At 37.5% G+C, this 15,561-nt stretch overlaps 1 protein-coding gene across 3 annotated transcripts in view; it reads left to right on the plus strand.

Annotated features, from left to right (window-relative positions):
- Nucleotides 1-10,306, plus strand: part of PRELID2 (PRELI domain containing 2) — a 102,388-nt gene extending 92,082 nt beyond the window's left edge. The window contains exons 8-9 of one of the 3 annotated variants that reach the window (XR_006268988.1): nt 6,073-8,019; nt 8,760-10,305. The gene's annotated coding sequence lies outside the window, so the exon portion shown is untranslated. Of the gene's footprint in view, nt 1-6,072 lie in introns of all 3 variants that reach the window. The other 2 variants (XR_006268987.1, XR_006268986.1) reach the window with 2 other exon arrangements.
- Nucleotides 10,307-15,561: the final 5,255 nt, after the last annotated feature.

Consider the following 15,561-nt stretch of genomic DNA (forward strand, 5'->3'; position numbering starts at 1 on the left):
TCCATTGAGTCAGTGATGCCATCCAATCATCTGTCATCCCCTTCTCCTCTTACCTTCAATCTTTCCTTGCATTAGGGTCTTTTCCAATGAGTCAGTTCTTTGCATCAAGTGGCCAAAGTATTGGTGTTTCAGCTTCAGCATCAGCCCTTCCAATGAACACCCAGGACTGATCTCCTTTAGGATGGACTGGTTGGATCTCCTTGCAGTCCAAAGGACTCTCAAGAGTCTTCTCCAACACCACAGTTCAAAAGCATCAATTCTTTGGTGCTCAGCCTTCTTTATAGTCCAACTCTCACATCCATACATGACTACTGGAAAAACCATAGCTTTGACTAGATGGACCTTTGTTGGCAAAGTAAAACAATACCAATTTATTATCTCATTAGAGCTCAATCTGAAATGAGTCTCACTGGCTTAAGTTAAGATGTCAGTGGGTCTCCATTCCTTCCTGAGGCCCAAAGGGAGAACCTCTTCCCTCGCCTTTTCCAGTTGCCAAATGCCTCCCACATTCCTTGACTTATGACTGGCTCCTTCCTCCATAGTAGCCACCAGTACAGTATCTTCAAATTTCTCTCTGCCTCATCACCTCTCTCGTTCACAAGGAACATTATGATTACACTGGGTTCACTGGGTAACCTGACATAATCTCCCCAGCTCAAGAATTTTGATTTAATCACATCTGCTATCATCTTTTGCCAAAAAGTATTATATTCATGGGTTCTGAGACTTAGAGCATGGTCTTTTGTTGTTATTGTTGTTTAGTTGCTAAGTAATGTCCTACTCTTTTGCGACCCTGTGGTGGTCTGCCAGGCTCCTCTGTCCATGGGATTTCCCAAGCAAGAATACTGGAATGGGTTGCCATTTCTTACTTCAGGGGATCATCCCCACACAGGGACCAAACCCACATATCCTGCATTGGCAGGCAGATTCTTTACAACTGAGCCACCAGAGAAGCCCATGTTCATCTTTGGGGGATCATTATTCTGCATACCATAACTATCAACATTAGGGAGCAGAGAGGGGATGTTTTTATGAAACCTAATTTCTTCCATTGGAAGGACTTATTGCATTAAATTGAAAAAAAGATTGCTTTTGAGTTAGATGTGGGCTAGATACTATAGAAAGTCAAGAAGGATTCTGGACTCAGGTTGCTTCTGAAGTGTATCTATGCTCTTGCTCCGTTTAGAGAAACAGTGGGAATCAGAAAATGCATTATGTTTATTTATGGGAGAAATGTAATCTAGAAATCTAGTCCATGGATGCATTCATGAGAAGTCCTTGATTCCACACAAGAAGACTGGCAAAGGCACTTACATGTAATTTATATAAGTTGAAGTGAGATACTTAAAATGTTTGAGCACTATTTTTTAATGTTTTCCCACTGTAAGATAAAATGTCTCACTTTGTTGGTTAACCAGAGAGTTGTCAACCACATGGTCAGGTAAAAGATTGTCTTTTTATTATTTAATCAGTCCACATTCCTTTCCTGTCCCATCTGTTTGGAGGTTATTCTCCCCTAGCTCAGAGATTCTTGACATTTTGGTGGGAGTCTTCAGCCTTTTTGAGAATTTGGTGAATGCTAAGTCTGACCTTGAAAAACATCCATACAGACATTTTTTTTTTTCTTTCATTCTAGTACTTTGGGTACAGAGAGTTACTAAATCCTTCAGCTTGTGTTCAACTATCATTTTTGTGTGCAAAGCTATCTTCTTGTTTTTACCTTCACCTCTCATCACCATTTTCATTCCCACTCTTACACCATCCTCCCTGTAGATACGCTTCCCAGTTTATTTAATACTTATTCTTAGATAGCTGTGCTACCGGAAGATAGTGTTGTTTTGCAAATTCAATATTTCACATATAATTTTAGAATAATTTATGCATCTTCTGAGGGCTGTTCTCAAAATTCAAATTTAAATTAAGATTATGTACAATTGAAAATTTCTCAGTTGTGCTAGCCACATTTTAAGCGCTCCATAGCTGTATGTGGCTAGAGGCTGCACCTGTATAGCACAGTGCAGGTATAGAACATGTCCATCATTGTATAAAGTTCCGTGGGACAACATTTTCCTAAATGATCTATAAGAACTCCCCCAGTTCTAATGCTGTGGATTATTCTAGTTGGAGACATTTTCTATATTAGGCATGCCTTTGTGCTTGTGTGGAATAACTCATTCCTCAAATGAGAGTCCTTGACAAAGAGAAGACAAAAAAAGGCTCCGAATATGAAAACTTTAAGTCATGGTTCTAGATCCAGCAAGTTAAAAGACTGCAAATATGCCCCTACCCAGTTCCCTCTGGAGGAATTCCATACTGACACACACTATAATCCTTGAGCTCAAAATGATCGTCTCTCATATTTACATGTATGGGCTTCCCTGATAGCACAGTTTGTAAAGAATCCGCCTGCAATGCAGGAGACCCTGGTTCGATTCCTGGGTTGGGAAGATCTGCTGGAGAAGGGATAGGCTAATCACTCCAGTATTCTTGGGCTTCCCTTGTCGCTCAGTGTTATGTTTACATGTAACACTTTATAATTTGAAAGGCTTGATTTACAGCTGCCTTGAGCGATGGTTATTATTGTACCCATTGGTCATACATGGAGTATCCACTCAGACATGCAGGTAAGAAAACAGAGAAGGTGACGTACAATCGGTTCCGTATCTTTTGCACGTCAGTGAGCCACCTTTCCTTCAGGTCACTCAGAGGCCTCTACTTTCTTGGATCTCCTCTGTTTGCTCCTCCCCTGGGTTGTGGCTCCATCCTGGCAGCAGGGACCTAGGGTCCTCTGCTGAGATGGTGAAGGAAGACCATTAGAACTTTTGCCTCCAAGGAGGCTCAGGTATTTATAATCTTTCCAATGGAAACAAGCAAGCCCTTCTCTGCTAAATGTGACAGTTTCTCAGAGCATAATTTCAACAGGAAGGAGGGGTAGGAGGAAAAAAAGTGAGGCAAGGAAGAAAGTCATATTTTCTGTATTATAGCCTCATTTTCTAATAAAGACAATGAAGTTAAGAATGATTCAATCACATGGCTATGACTACGCAGCTAGTGAGCCTCTGTGTTCCAAATCTTGTGCTCTTTCCAAAGTCCCACTCCACATTTTGGAAAAAAAACTCCACTGTACCCAGACCACTTTGAGCAGGACTGTCTCTCTGTCTGATAACACTGGACTCACTGAATTCCAGTCAGTATGCATCTTAGTCACTGTGACTCTTATAAGTGGGGGGCGGGGGGCATTATGACTGAGAACAGTAGTTGATATTGAACGTTTGCTAAGATTAATAGACATGATCGACAAATCAGTGAGTGGACCTGTCTCAAGCACTCCGTGTGCATGTGTGCTAAGGCACTTCAGTCGTGTCCAACTCTTTTTGACCCCATGGACTGTAGCCCGCCAGGATCCTCTGTCCATGGGATTCCCCAGGCAAGAATATTGGAGTGGGTTGCCATTTCCTTCTCCAGGGGAATCTTCCCGACCCAGGAGTCAAACCTGCATCTCTTACATCTCCTGCACTGGCAAGCAGGTTCTTTACTACCAGTGCCACCTGGGAAGCCCCTCAAGCACTTTGGTAGTCCCCGAATGTATAGCAGTTAGATTCTCCTATGAAACCTAAGTGTACGTTAAGCATTAGTGCCTTTGCAATAACAGAACAATGAAGCTGCAGTGTGATATGAAATGGATGGTGGGAAGTTAGCTTGATTCATTTGCAGATAAGAAACTTACTTTAGTGCTCTCTCCAACCAACCTCCAACCCTCATTAACATGTGATTTAAATCATGGCTCAGTAAAATTGCAAATGATTGCTTGCCATGGATCTTTATGTCATTCAGTAAGAGTCAAAATTAAAAAAAAAAAGAAAGACTAGCCAAAACCACCTTAGTTGGGCATTTTGGGAGTATGATAGTCCTTAGTTCTACTCATAGGTGTTACTTGCTGTCTACCTTTGGGGAATATGGTAGAATTGTACTTCTCTTCCCTTCTTTGAAATTGATCATGACAAAGTGAATTTGTTTGGCCAGTGGAATATAATTGGAAGAGACCTGAGTCACTTTCAGACAAATGCCAATGTACACTATGTGGGTGGAGTAATTCCTACTGTTTGGGAGAAAACCTGTCTAAAATAGGTGGAAGGGTGAAAGATGTCACTGTGAAAAGCAGTAGCTGATGTAAAAACTGGGCTAAGGGCATATGGTGAAGAATGATTGCTAAATAAGTGTGTGTGTGTATGCCATAGGTGACCTATCCTTTCTTGGTTATCATGTTGGGTGCCAACTCCCTGATCCTAAATATAATCTCCAGGGGACATACTCATACATATCTGCTTGTCTGTCTATCTATCTATCTTTCTGTCAATCTGTCAACTATCTGCTGGTGTGGAGTTGCTGATAGGTGTTGATCAAGACTGCCCAAACACTCCCTTTAGCTTCACTAAACTTGAGGCAAGTTTGTTCATGATTGTAGGCCCCCTCCTCCCTTTCCGTAGGGCATCAATTTTAGAAAATTTGCACTTGTAAAATTTCTACCATGCAGAAACATCTTTCTCTAGGACCTGAGAGTCGTCTCATTGACATGTAATCATGGACGGCTATCAGTGGGAGAGTAGGAGCCTAACTTTGAAGAGTGACAGCAAGCATGGGTGGCCCAGTGACATTAACCAACCTCCCCATAATGTTCTTTAGTACCTTTCCATTAGTTCACTTCAACATTTGAAGATTCTCCTGCCTTTTATTTCAGCAGAGTTGAGTGCAGTTTCTCTCCTCTATTGTAATAAAGTCAGCCTTGGCATTTTTAACAAGTGTCCAGTAAAGTTTTAAGGAGTGCCATTCTATTCCAAGGGGTGGAATGACCATGTCATTTATATTTCCATATTTGTATCTGTAGCAATTCCTAAGGGTTCCTACATCCCCACATTTCTACCAACCCTTAGATTTGTTTAGAACTCTAACATTTGTGAATTGCTAGGGTTAAGTGATATATCCTTGTTTTTTTTAAATTTGCATATCTCAAACTATCCATGATTCTGAGCCCTTTGTTTATTATATATTTGACAGGTTTGGGGATTTCCTCCTGTAAATTATCTGGTCAGAAAGCCTTTGTATTGCTTTCTGTTGGAGTTTCTGGTTTTTCTCGTTGCTTTGCAGGAATTCCTTTCATTCAGTCAAGGCCTTGTGAGTTTTAGACATTCCAAATATCTTTTCCCATGCTTGCAACCACAAGTGAACTTTGTCGTTGTTGTCACTTACCAAACAGAATTCCAGATTTAGAACACTATTTTGAACTTCAATCTTGCAGAAAAGTTGCAAAAGTAATACATACAAACTTCAATGTATTATTTGCTCAGATGCACTAATTTTAACATTTTGCTCCATTAGCTTATTATTCTTTCTTATTCCTTTGCATGTTTTATGTATGTGTGTGTGTGTGTATATATATATATATATATGCACACATACACAAGCACAATCCATAGTTTATGTTTTTAATGAACCAGTTACAAGTAAGTTGCAAGCATCTATTTCTTTACCTCAGTTATTTCCGTGGCACAGTGGTAAAGAAATCACCTGCCAATGTAGGAGATGCAAAAGATGTGGATTTGATCCTGAGTTGGGGATATCCCCTGGAGGAGGGCACTCTAGTATTCTTGCCTGCAGAATCTCATGGACAGAGGAGCATGGTGGGCTAGTCCATGGGTCTCAAACAGTCAGATAGGACTGAGCACATACGTATTCCTAAGAATAGGAGTAAACTATAACCAGAGTACAATCATTAAATCAGGAAGTTGAACACTGACTAACCCACTCTCCAACTTCAAATTTTGCCAATTTTCTCAAAGTTGAGTTTTATAACTATTTTCTCCCTCTGGTCCAGGATTCTGCCTGTTCCATCTCTTTTATTTCCTTTCTTTCTTTCTTCCTTTCCTTCTCTTTCTCTCCTCCTCCACTCCTTTCCTTGTCTGCCTCAGAATTCTTTATCTTTCTTGGCTTTAACATTTTATAGACTGTTGCCAAGTTTGTGTGATTTTTTTTTTTTCCATGATTATAATTTCTTTTTTTTTTTTTTTTTTGTAGAAATACTACAAAGGTAATATTGTGTCTCAGGGCATCATGTCAGAAGGTACATGATACCAATTTTTACCATTACTGAAAATGTTAACTCTGATCTCTTACTTAAGGTGAGTCTATCCATGACCATTCTCCTCCTTTATAATTGTTTTATGTAGACACTTTGTGACTATGGATATATAAATATATATGCACTATGCCTTTGTCACTGATCAAGTATGCCGAACTCACTGCATATAACTCATATAGGGGTCTCTTTTATTTATTACAAAGCGTACCATTGTGTGTATCATTTCTTCCACCAGTCTCCTATATATAGATACTTAGGTTGTTTCCAATGATTTTGTATTTACAAATAATGCTGCAATGGATTACCTAATGTGGTTATATTTTCTTGTTAGCTTCAGGCTAAATTCCTAGAACTGAGATTGCTAAATTAAAAGGAAATGCATATGTAAATTTGTTAGAGATTGCCAAATTCCCCAGCATAAGGGTTATATTATCTGCATTCCCATCAGCAGTGAACGAGACTGCCTGTAGCCTTGCCAGCAGAAAGTGTTGCCAAGATTTTTTACTTTTTTGCCAACCTGATAGAAGAGAAATGGTATCCAGTGTAATTTTATTTGCTTTTATTCTTATTATGGGTAAAATTGAAATAGCTCTGTATGACTAAGAACCATGGTATATCTTTTTCATAAATTATTTGCTTGGGCCTTTAATGCATTGTTCTTTTGAAGTTTTGTCATTTCCCCCTTTATTTTAACAGTTTTAAAGTATATTAAGAATAATATCTCCGTATCTGTGGTACATTTTGCAAATTTTTTCCCCCACTTTGTCTTCTGCCATTTTACTTTGATTGCGGTATATTTTTCCGTGAGAAACATTTAAAATTTTTATATAGTAAAATTTATCTTAAAATTTTTTCAACTTTATTTTGTCCTATTCTCTTTTTATACCCATGTTATGGATTAATTCAATAATGTTTTCTTCTAGTATTTGTATAGTTTTATGTTCCACATTTAAATCCCTGAATACGTTTAGAGCTTATTTTTATGTATGATGTGAATAATACATTTAATTGTATCTTTTTCCAAAAGACTACCCAGTTATCTGAGTACCTTTTTAAAAAAATTGTTCATCTTTGCCCAGGAGTTGGAGCACCATCTTTATTATGTGTTAAATTTCCATATGTACTTGGTTCTCTATCTGGGCATTTTACTCTATCCTATTGCACCAGTCTGTCTGCCTCTTCATGTGCCAGTATTATACAGTTTTAATTATAGAAGCTTGCTACAATGTTTTAGTATCTGGAAGGATTAGTCCCTTTTTATAACTTTGCTTTTTCAATGTTTTCCTAGCTATTCATGCATGTTTATTTCTTCATATGAACTTTCATTATAACTTATCCAGCTTCATGAAAAAAAGCTTATTGGTATTTTTGTTATTGCCTTAAATTTATAAATTAGTGTAAGAGGAAGTGATCTTTCTTTTGACACTTAGTTTTCCTAAGAACAAGGGCTCCTTTTCATTTGTTAGAATCTAACTTTTTGCCTTTCAGTGGTGTTTTTAAGGTTTCACATACAGACAGTACTAGTTATCTATTGCTGCATGACAAATTACCTCTAAACTTAATAGCTTGAAACAATCATTATCATTTGTTATCTCACACATTTTCTATAGGTCAAGAATTCAGGAGGTGTCTAGCGGGGTGATTCTGGCCTGAGGTAGTAGTACTTGAAGTACTACTTCTACCTCTTGAAGTAGTAGTCGAGATGGTGGCTGTGGAGCTGCAGACACCTGAGGCTTCGCTGGTGTTTCTAACATGGCTTGTTCACGTGGCTGACAAGTTGGGGCTGGCTGTTAGCTGGCGGCCGTGGTTTCTCACCACTCCGTCCTTTCCTCACAGCATGGTAACTGGCTTCCATTGGACAAAAGATCCCAAGAGAGAAAGAGGTAGAAACTATATATTTTTTAATATAATTTAGTATTGGATATTACACATCATTTCCATAATGTGTATACTTGGGCAAACAGATCAGCGTTATTCGATGTGGTGGGGTCTATTCAAAGAAGTGAGTATGTGGAGATGGGGATCGTTGGGACCATCTCAGAAGTACAAGTCTTGTACACGTCCGTAATGTTTTTGTTTTTTTTTTGTAGTGTTTTTACAGTAAGTAGGATTGGGGCTTCAGAATCATGGTGTGTGTGTGTGTGAATTTACTGGGAATAGATGTTGAATTTTTAAAAAGTTTCTAGGATTCATCAGAGTAATAACAGTGATTTTTTTTTTTCAGATTTATAGTATTTTATGGTAATGGGTTTCCTATATTGAGTATACATGATATGCATAGAACAAATTCTGCTTGGTTATTGTATATTATTTTCATAGCATAGTGATGAATAATAAATATATTTTGTGCTAATTTTGAGAAGTTATATGTTTGTAATTTGATTTTTAAAAATTTGGAACTATATGATATTTGGGCATCAATATTATATTTGCTTTATAAAATGATTTGAAAGTTGTTTTCCTTCATTTTCTATGTTTTGGAGCAGTTTTTATAGCACTGGGCCTATCTGGTTATTGACAGTTTGGTAAAATTTCCTTTTAAAACCATCTGGGCCTGGTGGGCTTTTCTGTGAGATCTAGCTTTGCTTAAATTTCTCTCTTTCTTTTTTTTTTTTCCTATGAGCATTGGTCCATTTAAAATGCTTCCTGGGATGTCTACGGCCATACCACCCTGAACGTGCCCGATCTCGTCTGATCTTGGAAAATGCTTCCTGGGAATTTTCTGGTGGTTCAGTGGTTAGGGCTCAGCACTTATACTGCCAAGGCCCATGTTCAGTCCCTGGTTGGGGAACTAAGCTCCTGCAAGACACTCAGTGTGACCAAAAAAAAAAATAAGAAGTGCTTTCTAACTCTACTTGAATCAATTTTGATAAACTTTATCTCATCAAATGTTTCTCATTTAATACAGGTTTTCAAATTTATTTGCATAGAAATATGTAAATTAATCTCATGATTTAAAAGCACTTTTTTTGTCTCATTGGTAATTTCTTACCATTTCTTCATATATTTGTGCCTTCTTTTTTCTTAATCAGGTGAATTAGTGATATGTCTAGTTTATTAATCATTTAAAAAAGTGTTTTATTAATAAGGTTTCTTGTCTTTTTCTTCTCTAATGTATTAATTTTTACTTTTATCTGTTTCCTTCTTGGTGCTTTATTTTTGTTAACTTTATTGTTCTTTTAAAAAATAATTTTTGAAAGTAAGCCTCAGAATATTGTGGAGGGCCCACCTATGTCTGTGTTCCCTTAAAGTTAAAAAGATGTATTTTTAGCTTGCAATAAATGTATAAATCAATTATTCTTTTCTGAGTAATACTTGAATGTATCACATAGATTTTAATCTGTAGTAGTTTCATATTTATTACATTTGAAATTTGGGGTTGTATTTCCTCTATCACTTAGTATTTTTTTACAAGAAAAAAATTTAATTTCAGGAGTTTTCTTATTTTTAGATATTGTTATTTATTGCTTATTTTATTGCAAATATAATTAAGGAGTGTTTGTAATATTTCTTCTCCATACCACTTACTCATGCTTTTTTTTTTTTGTGACTTAACAAGTTGATTAGTTTTGTAAATGTCCTACTTGTTGCTTGAGAGGAAAGTCTATGTTCCATTATCAGGGTTTAATGTTTGATGATTCCATAAGATCTATTGTATTTTACTGAGAAGGCTGTTTGGGTATTCTGTAGCCTTGATAATTTTTGTTTGCTTACTCATTTCATAATTAGAGTGTTTGAAATCTGTTATCAGGGTATTTTGTGTATTTCTACTTGCTTCTCCCGTAGTTTCTGCTGTAAGAAGATTGCTGTGTTATTGGTGCATAGATATTTCTGAATGTTATATCTCTACTTTGAACTTTAGCTTTTAGCATTAATAGTGTCTTTATTGTCACATTAATTTTTTTTGGCTTGCGTCCTAATTTGATGTCATGTGCAAACACTGTTTTTGTATTGATTTCATTTGCCTGTTATGCCCGGATCCAAACCTTTTATGTTTAGCCTTTCAGAATCACTTTTTTCCCCCAGATGCAGCTCTTGTATAGCAAAGATTTGTTATTTCTTTGAGTCATTTTAAAAATATTTTAAAAAGATGAGTTAAGCTAACTCACATATATTAATGTACTTTTTATGTTGGGTCTCTGTCATTTCAAGTATAATTACTATCTCATTTTATTAAAACTTCTGTTTCTCTAGGAAATGCATTTGCTTTGGTCTTTAATTGAAAAAACTTTTGATATTAGGATTAGGTATGTATTGAAAACCTCTGTACTTAACGCCTTTTAAACTGCTCTTCTCTGCTGTTTTCTTAGTTAACTTTATTACCTAGCATGTCAGTTTCTAATGTACGTTTGACTCCTCCTTTTTATCTGCATAACAGATGTTCTCAAAGTATGATCTCCTGAAGGCTCTGAAACCTTCAGAGAGTCTGTGATGTCCATCCAAACCATTTTCATAATAATACTAAGTAAGACTTTACATGACTTTTTCACTTTTACTCTCTTATGAATGCACACAAACATTATCCAGAGGCTACATGATACTTGATGCTGTTATCCCTTTGTTGTTGTTAAGTCGCTGAGTCATTTCTGACTCTTTTACAACCGCATGGACTGTCGCCTGTTAGGGTCCTCTGTCCATGGAATTTTCCAGGCAAGAGTACAGGAGTGGGTTGCCATTTCCTTCTCCAAGGGAATCTTCCTGACCCAGGGATTAAACCTGTGTTTCCTGCATTGGCTGATGAATTCTTTACCAATGAGCCACCAAGGAAGCCTATTATCTCTTTAATAGCTACCAAAATGTGTGGAACACATGTAAGGGAAGCCTAAGAATACTAGAGCGGGTAGCCTATCCCTTCTCCAGAGGATCTTCCCAACCCAGGAATTGAACCAGGGTCTCCTGCATTGCAGGTGGATTCTTTACCAACTGAGCTATGAGGGAAGCCCTATGAAAGTCCAGGTGTCTGTTATTAAGCCAGACCTTGGGATTTGCAAAAATGTGAAAGGTACCGCTCTTCTCACTATATTTTTTGGGAAAAGTATTATTTTCATAAAAAATATTTATGTTTCCATAATAGGCTTATTTTTATTATTTTTAAATAAATACCTTCTCAGTTTTAATTTGTGAAGTGGAATAAATTGATTCCTATAACTTAATAAATAAAAAATTTCTGAGATTCTCAGAAGTTGTGCAAGTGCAAGGACTTGGGAGGTCAAAAGATTTGAGGACTCCTTCTGTGCCACATCAATGAATTTATTCTTCTTTCCATTACCCCTCTCCCTTCCCTTGTACTTTTTATTCATATTATATTTATTTTGTCAAAACATACAGCATTTTATATTATTCTGATTAAATTAAATATATTAAATCCTTACCATCACTCCTTTTGCCCAGATTTCCTCAGTCATGACTTGGCTAGATGAAATTTATCCTTTAGCAGATTAAGGACTTGTGAATACAGTATTCCCCAAGTTCTTAAATGTGTAAAAGTGTTTTGTGTGTGTATGTGTGTGTTATTTATGTCTTGAAATTGAACAACAGCTTAGCTGGATATAAAATCCCTGGTTCACCTTTCCCTCCCTTGAGTTTCTTGCACATCCCGCTCCCTTCTTGCCTTGATTTGTATGGCACTCTTGGAAATTTTGATACCAGCTTAGTTTTCTTGCTGTTTAAAAACTTTTAGTCTTTTTGTCTACTTGAGAGCTGAGATTTCTTTCTGTATCTGGAAAATCTAACACTTTTACTAGGATATATCTGAGGGTTGATGATTCTGGGTAAGTTTTCCCAGATTCCTACTGAGCCTATTTAGTATATGGATTTAGATATTCTATAATTTCCTCAACATTTTCATGGATTGTATTTTAAAATACAATCTTATTATTAGTTATATTTCATTGCTTTTTTTCCCCCTGAAAATCCAGTTGTGTGTAATTGGATCTCCCTTGTGTAGCTTCCATTTAAACTACTTTCTTTTTTATCCTTTTAAGAAATGTTCTTATCATCTTGGTTGTTTCTCTACTTCATTTCCTCTTATTAATTGTTCATTTGAATATAATCTTTCTAGGACAACTTGTAATTTAATTGTTCATTTCTGAGACAGTTATTTCTTCCCATTTCTTCCCATATTTCTTCCAGCTTTATGGCCATTTCTCTTCCTTAGATTTTGGTTATCTGATTCAAGGTATTTTTTTCATATGTCCACATGCTTACTGGAAAATACTGGATTTAATTTGATGCATTATGCTATAGTTTTTTCTACTTGTTTATTGCTTTTAGGGTGGTGTGGGAGAATTTTCACCAGTTTGTTTCAATTTTAAGTTTCAGTTTTATTCTTCCAAGTTTGTAAAGATGTACATTGTTTTGGAATTTTTTTTTACTTTTTTAAGTTTTATTTTATATTCGAGTATAGTTGATTTAAAATGTTGTGTTAATTTTAGATGTATAGTAAAGTAATTCAGTTATACAAGTACATATATTCATTTTTTTCAGGTTCTTTTCCCATATAGGTTATTATAGAATATTGAGTAGAATTCCTGTGCTATATAGTAGGTCTTTGTTGATTATCAATTTTATATATAGTAGTGTGTATCAAATCTTTATTTTGTAGACCTACTTGGCAATTCAGATTGTATAAGTGTTTAATTCAAGAGCTTCCTCTTCTGTCTGTGAAGTGAAATGCAGTTTCTCTAATGTCTGTTTATCAAAGTGGCCAAGTTGCAGTGTATTTCGCTGCACTGCAATTTAAAATATTTTGAAATTTTCCTCTGTCACGTAGGATGCCAAATTTCTTTGACATGCTTTTATCCTTACACCTCAGACTGTAAAGTGACTTTTTCCTTCCTCTTCAGATTTTGTGCCTTCTGAGGCTGCTATCTTGGGTCCTTGTCACCTTTAAGTCTCTTCCCTGTAATCATCCCTATTACTAAGTTTCATCACAATTAGTATGGAATTTCTCTTTCTGGGACAGTGGTAAAGAATCTGCCTGCAATACAGGAGACCTGGAGTTTGATTCCTGAGTCAGGAAGATCCCCTGGAGAAAGAAATGGCAACCCACTCCAGTATTCTTGTCTGGAAAGTCCCTTGGACAGAGGAGCATGGTGGGCTACCGTCCATGACATCACAAAAGAGTCAGACACGATTTAATGACTAAACAACAACAACAACAACAAAATTCTCTTTCTGGAGGTGATCTTCATTCACTTTTAGGGAATTTCACCCTTGTAAGAGGATAAGAGAATGAGGCTGCCAACTGACCCTTAAGCTGGATCCAGACAACTGGAGGGGCCTTGCCCCTCCACTGTCCCTGGAATATACTTTTCACTCTGTGGAGAACATCTGGATGGTACACGTGACTGAACCCAGTTAAGCCTCTGTATACACTTCTAAGCTTCTGGTAGGTGGGTGTGCAGATCTTGTCATGTCAACTGCCCAGGACAGCCTCATGTGTTAAGTTCTGTACCCAGAGACAGTTTTGAATTTCAGGGGAACTCTCAAGGATATGGATAAACAACCCCTTTTCTCTCCCCCAAAATTTCCCTGAACTTTTCTCCCTCTCCACTAATGCTTTCTCTTTGGAAGGAAAGTTATGACCAACCTAGACAGCCTATTAAAAAGCAGAGACATTACTTTGTCAACAAAGGTCTGTATAGTCAAGGCTATGGTTTTTCCAGTAGTCATGTATGAATGTGAGAGTTGGACTATAAAGAAAGCTGAGCACAGAAGAATTGATGCTTTTGAACTGTGGTGTTGGAGAAGACTCTTGAGAGTCCCTTGGACTGCAAGGAGATCCAACCAGTCCATCGTGGGGGAGATCAGTCCTGGGTGTTCATTGGAAGAACTGATGCTGAAACCGAAACTCTAATACTTAGTCTACCTGATGCGAACAGCTGATGTATTTGGAAAGACACTGATGTCGGGAAAGATTGAAGGCGGGAGGAGAAGGGGACGACAGAGGATGAGATGGTTGGATGGCATCACCGATTCAGTGGATGTGAGTTTGGGTAAACTCCAGGAGTTGCTGATGGACAGGGAGGCCTGGAGTGCTGTGGTTCATGGGATCACAAAGAGCGATGGGATTGATGGGATCATGACTGAGTGACTGAACTGAACTGAACTTTCAGTGGACACTTCTAGTTTTGCTGAAGGGGATGGGCTTTCTGTGGTTGTACTCGTTCTTCCGGTAAATCTGTGTCATTTGTTTAGGGGAATTGCGGAGTGAGTGAGCAGTGCAGTTCAGCCATCCCTCTGTCTTCCCCTTCTCCTGCCTTCAGTCTTTCCCAGCATCAGCTCTGCATTTTGCATGATATGCTCTGTATATAAGTTAAATAAGCAGGGTGACCATATACAACCTTGACGTACCCCTTTCCTGATTTGGAACCAGTCTGTTGTTCCATGTCCAGTTTTAACTGTTGCTTCTTTACCTGCATACAGATATCTCAGGAGGCAGGTCAGGTGACCTGGTAGTCTCATCTCTTTAAGAATTTTCCACAATTTGTTGTGATCCACACAGTCAAAGGCTTTGGCATAGTCAATAAAGCAGAGGTAGATGTTTTTCTGGAACTCTCTTGGTTTCTCAATGATCCAGCAGATGTTGGCAGTTTGATCTCTGGTTCCTCTGCCTTTTTAAAATCTAGCTTAAACACCTGGAAGTTCACGGTTCACGTACTGTTGAAGCCTGGCTTGGAGAATTCTGAGCATTACTTTGCCAGTGTGTGAGATGAATGCAATTGTATGGTAGTTTGAAAATTCTTTAGCATTGCCTTTCTTTGGGATTGAAGTGAAAACTGTCCTTTTCCAATCCTGCAACCACTGCTGAGTTTTCCAAATTTGCTGGCATATTGAGTGAAGCACTTTTACAGCATCATCTTTTAGGATTTGAAATAGCTCAACTGGAATTCCATCACCTCCACTAGCTTTGTTCATAGTGATGCCTCCTAAGGCCCACCTGACTTCACATTCCAGGATGTCTGGCTCTTGGTGAGTCATCATACCATCATGGTTGTCTGGGTCATGAAAATCTTTTTTGTATATTACTTTGTGTTCTTGCCACTTCTTCTTAATATCTTCTGCTTCTCTTAGATCCATACCATTTCTGACCTTTATTGTGCCATCTTTGCATGAAATGTTCCCTTGGTATCACTAATTTTCTTGAGATGGCTCTAGTCTTTCCCTTTCTATTGTTTTCCTTTATTTGTTTGAATTGATCACTGAGGAAGTCTTTCTTATCTCTCTGTGCTATTCTTGGGAACTCTGCATTCAAATGGGTATATCTTTCCTTTTCTCCTTTGACTTTACCTCCTCCTCTTTTCTCAGCTATTTGTAAGCCCTCCTCAGACAACCATTTTGCCTTTTTTGCATTTCTTTTTCCTGGGGATGGCCTTTTTCTTGGGGAGAGCCCCATGTGATTGAATAAGGTGCCACTAATTTCC

Source organism: Cervus canadensis, chromosome 4 (assembly GCF_019320065.1).
Source record: "Cervus canadensis isolate Bull #8, Minnesota chromosome 4, ASM1932006v1, whole genome shotgun sequence".
Taxonomy (NCBI): Eukaryota; Metazoa; Chordata; class Mammalia; order Artiodactyla; family Cervidae; genus Cervus; species Cervus canadensis.